Below are 4,856 nucleotides of genomic sequence, written 5' to 3'. Positions count from 1 at the left end.
ATATAGCCTCAAGGCGTCAAAGAGCAAAGTCATACAGACCGAGTAGGTATGCTACATTCACGGAAAAAAACAATGGTGATCTTACGCATGGCAGTTGTATACCCAACAAGATGATGCAAACAAACATGATCCGCACATCGACACAAGCATGCGATCTTAAAACTGTGTGTCGTTGTCAAAATCGGCAGACCTCGGGGTATGGGGTCCCGAGCTGTGGATCTGGGATCAATGGGGAACAAGGGACGACGAACATAGTGTTTACCCAGGTTCAGGCCGTCTCGAAGAGGTAATACCCTACGTCCTGCTTGATTATATTGGATGGGTAGTATGGTTTACAAAGTACATCTACCTCGAGATCAGCATGAGCTAAACCCTAAGGCACTAGTAGAAAAAGGGTCAAATGTGAAGCACATTAGTGCCGGTTTGATTTTGAGCCGGCACTAATGTGTCCATTAGTGCCGGTTCCAACGGCTAGCCGGCCGCTCTCATTAGTACCGGTTCGTGGCGAACCTTTAGTACCGGTTCGTACCACGAACCGGTACTAAAGTGAGTGGTGGCAGGATGTTGTCAGTCTGGGGCCCCTCCAGCACCTTTAGTACCGGTTCGTGGCACGAACCGGTGCTAAAGGTCGTCCTACGTAAACCCTTCGTCCACCCGAGCTCGCTCTGTTCTTCCCCTTTCCCCTTTCCTCTCTGTTCTTCCCCTCTTCCTCTCGAGCTCATCACACATTTTGCCCAAAATTTGTCAAGATTTGAAGGCCTCCATCCATTCAAATGATCACAAAGGTTAGCAACTTTGTCCTTTCATCTCTCATTGCTAGATTAGCTCTTGCAATGCTTTGTATAGTGATTAATTTGTGAGTTTAGTAATTTGGGAGGAATTATATGTGCTAGTATTTGATTTATATGCAATTTGAGGTCAAAAATAACACTTAGTTTGCATATGTAGGTATGGTTTACTTAGTGCCTTCTAAATCTCCGTCGTAACCACCGTCGATCGCCCGCACCGTCCCGTCGCCGGCACCACCTTGTGGTGAGCCTCTTGTTCATGAATGTTTTACATTACCAAATTGATGTTTGTGTGATTTGGATATATAGTTACTCGTATAATTATCTTACCCGTACGTTGTTTGTTATACATAGTGCCATGGTTTTGATATCCGTCCCCGTCGGCCCTCGTCCTTGTTATGATTCGGATGTGGTATATTCTCTTTCAAAACTAGTTGTTGCATTTCGTGTTTATGAAAAATTATGCCCATCAAGTTGACATAGATATTTTTATCTAGGAGGTATGTGAACCGGAAATTCCAACCGACCCTATTGTCGAGAGGTTAAATTTAGTTGAAAGAGAAAACTAGTATTTGAAAGAAAAATTGAAAAGAATTGAAGGGGAGAAGATGGAATTGGAGTTGCATGTTGCCGATGTCATCGATGATCACAAGATCAAGATGGAGAAAATGCGCTTGAAGATTAGAAAGATTAGAAAATATGCCATTGATAGTGAGGCTTGGTATCATTATGCTATTGGATCAATTGTTACCTTAGTTGTGATCTTGATCGCATTTGTTGTTGCATTTAAATGCTTTAGCTAGAGAGTTATTTGTTTGTTGCATTTAAGTGTTGTATGAACTATATATATGTATGAACTTTATGTATGAACTTGTATTAATTTGGTCTTTTCGGTGTTGTGTAATGAAGATGAGCCGACAATGGATGTATGATGACCGATCCTCTCCTGAGTTCATTAATGGCGTGCATACTTTTCTGCTTGCAGCTGAGGCAAACAAGCGGGCGGATGGTTTTATGCCTTGTCCATGTGCTGTCTGTAAGAATGATCACAATTACTCTACGTCAAGAACCATTCAAGTCCACCTATTTAAGTCCGGTTTCATGCCCCACTATAATGTTTGGACCAAGCACGGAGAAAGAGGGGTTATGATGGAAGACAATGAAGAAGAAGAGGACGACGACAGCTATCCTGGCCATGGGTACCCTGAATACGATGATACAACAATGGGGGAAGAAGCTGAGCCGGCAATGCGGGAAGAAGCTGAAGAAGAGGCATCCGATGAGCCCGCTGATGATCTAGGTCGGGCCATTGCCGATGCAAAGAGAAACTGCGCAAGTGATTTGGAGAAGAAGAAGTTGCAGCGCATGTTAGAGGATCACAAGAAATTGTTGTACCCGAATTGCAAAGCTGACAAGAAAAAGTTGGGCACCACACTGGAATTGCTGCAATGGAAGGCATAGAATGGTGTATCTGACAAGGGATTTGGAAAGTTGCTGGTAATGATAAAGAATATGCTTCCAAAGGACAACGAATTGCCCGAGAGTACATATGAAGCAAAGAAGGCTGTCTGCCCTCTAGGGTTAGAGGTGCAGAAGATACATGCATGCCCTAATGACTGCATCCTCTACCGCGGTGAGTACGAGGATTTGAACGCTTGCCCGGTATGCGGTGCATTGCGCTATAAGATCAGCCGCGATGACCCTGGTGATGTCGAGGGCGAGCACCCCAGGAAGAAGATTCCTGCCAAGGTGATGTGGTATGCTCCTATAATACCATGGTTGAAACGTTTGTTCCAAAACAAAGAGCATGCCAAGGCGATGCGATGGCACAGAGAAGACCGTAAGAAAGACGAAAAGTTGCGAGTACCCGCTGATGGGTCGCAGTGGAGAAAAATCGAGAGAAAGTATGGGAAGGAATTTGCGGAGGACGCAAGGAACGTATGGTTTGGTCTAAGCGCAGGTGGCATTAATCCTTTTGGGGAGCAGAGCAGCAATCATAGCACCTGGCCTGTGACTCTATGTTTGTATAACCTTCCTCCTTGGTTGTGCATGAAGCGGAAGTTCATTATGATGCCAGTGTTCATCCAAGGCCCTAAGCAACCCGGCAACGATATTGATGTGTACCTAAGGCCATTAGTTGAAGAACTCTTACAACTGTGGAATGGAACAGGTGTACGTGCATGGGATGAGCACACGGGGGAAGAATTTGACCTAAAGGCGTTGCTGTTCGTGACGATCAATGATTGGCCTGCTCTCAGTAACCTTTCAGGACAGACAAACAAGGGATACCGCGCATGCACGCACTGTTTGGATGATACCGACAGTATATATTTGGACAATTGTAGGAAGAATGTGCACCTGGGACATCGTCGATTTCTTCCGAGCAGGCATCCCGTAAGAAAGAAAGGCAAGCATTTCAAAGGTGAGGCGGATCACCGGACGAAGCCTCGCCACGGTACTGGTGCTGATGTACATGATATGGTCAAGGATTTGAAGGTAGTCTTTGGAAAGGGTCCTGGCGGACAACCTGTTCCGAATGACGCTGACGGACGCGCACCCATGTGGAAGAAGAAATCTATATTTTTGGACCTGCCCTATTGGAAAGACCTAGAGGTCCTCTCCGCAATCGACGTGATGCATGTGACGAAGAATCTTTACGTGACCCTGCTTGGCTTCTTGGGCGTGTATGGGAAGACAAAAGATACACCTGAGGCACGGGAGGACCAGCAACGTATGCACGGAAAAGACGGCATACATCAGGGTCATGCCACCTACGCTCTTACCAAAGAAGAGAAGGAAATCTTCTTTGAATGCCTGCTTACTAAAGGGGGGGGGGTCTTTAGTACCGGTTGGAACCACCACCCGGTACTAAAGGGGGTGCGGTTCCCGCCGCTTCGCCTGGCCAAAACAGACCTTTAGTACCGGTTGGAGGCTCCAACCGGTACTAAAGGTGGGTTCTATATAAGAAAACACTTCAAAAAAAAAATTCAGTTTCTCATCTCTCCCTCTGCTTGTTCTCCTCTGCCCCGTCGCCGTCCCCGTCGCCGTCCGTCGCCATCGCCGCAGCCCCTCGTCGCCGCCCCGGCCGTCCCCGTCCCCGTCGTCCCCGTCGCCGCGCCCCGCCCCATCATCCCGTGGTCCCCGCCCGGCCCGTCCCCGTCCCCGTCGTCGCCGCCCCGTCCCCATCCCCGTCGTCATCGCCCGTCGCCGTCCCCGTCGCCGTCCCCCTTCGCCTCGCCTCGCCGGTGAGCTCCTGCATGCCCCGGCCACCATGTCCACACACACACACACACATTGTTTTTCAGTTTTTTAGTTATAAATTTTAGTTATAGAAATTTTTCTGTTTTTTAGTTATAGAAATGTTAGAAAATTTTCTGTTTTTTAGTTATGGATATATTAGAAGTGTTATAGAAATGTTATAAAATTTTCTGTTTTTTAGTTATAGAAATATTTATAGTAATGTTAGCAATTTTTCTGTTTTTTAGTTATAAAAATATTAGAAATGTTAGAAATTTTAGAATTAGTTTTAGCGGGCATATAGTATTTGTTATCACAATCCAATCATTTAAAAAATGTTACTTTTTGTGGGCATATAATATTTGTTCTCGATGATGCCCGGCCCGCATCCTCGCCGTCGACCCGTTCGCGATGATGTCCTGCTTCAGAGGACCCATGTCCGGGACTGGGCTCCGCCGGGCTGGCACTGGGAGGTGGTACCTGCAGGGGCGTGCCGCTTGGTGAGGAACCCGGCCTCGGGTCCCGTCGTCGACCCTGATCTCCTTTGGTGGCGTTCACGTGGGCCACATTCGGTGCAGAGGGAGCAGGCCCCGCCGGAGGTGGTGCGTCGCCGTGTCAGGGAGGAGGACGAGCACGTCCATCGCTACATGGCTGCTATGGACGTCAGGTTCTCCAATACCTGGCAGGTTCTTTGGGCAGATGACCGAAGATATGATCCTGTGATGGTTCCTTCTCTTTGGGTGTCCACCGCCCGTGCCCCAGGAACCGCGAGTGGCCTAGATTCTTCTGTACTATTCGATCTTTATTAGCTACCTAGCCAGTGATGTATTC

Source organism: Aegilops tauschii, chromosome 5 (assembly GCF_002575655.3).
Source record: "Aegilops tauschii subsp. strangulata cultivar AL8/78 chromosome 5, Aet v6.0, whole genome shotgun sequence".
NCBI classification, from domain to species: Eukaryota; Viridiplantae; Streptophyta; class Magnoliopsida; order Poales; family Poaceae; genus Aegilops; species Aegilops tauschii.
The sequence above is the reverse complement of the archived record's forward strand: the minus strand, read 5'-3'. Positions refer to the sequence as shown.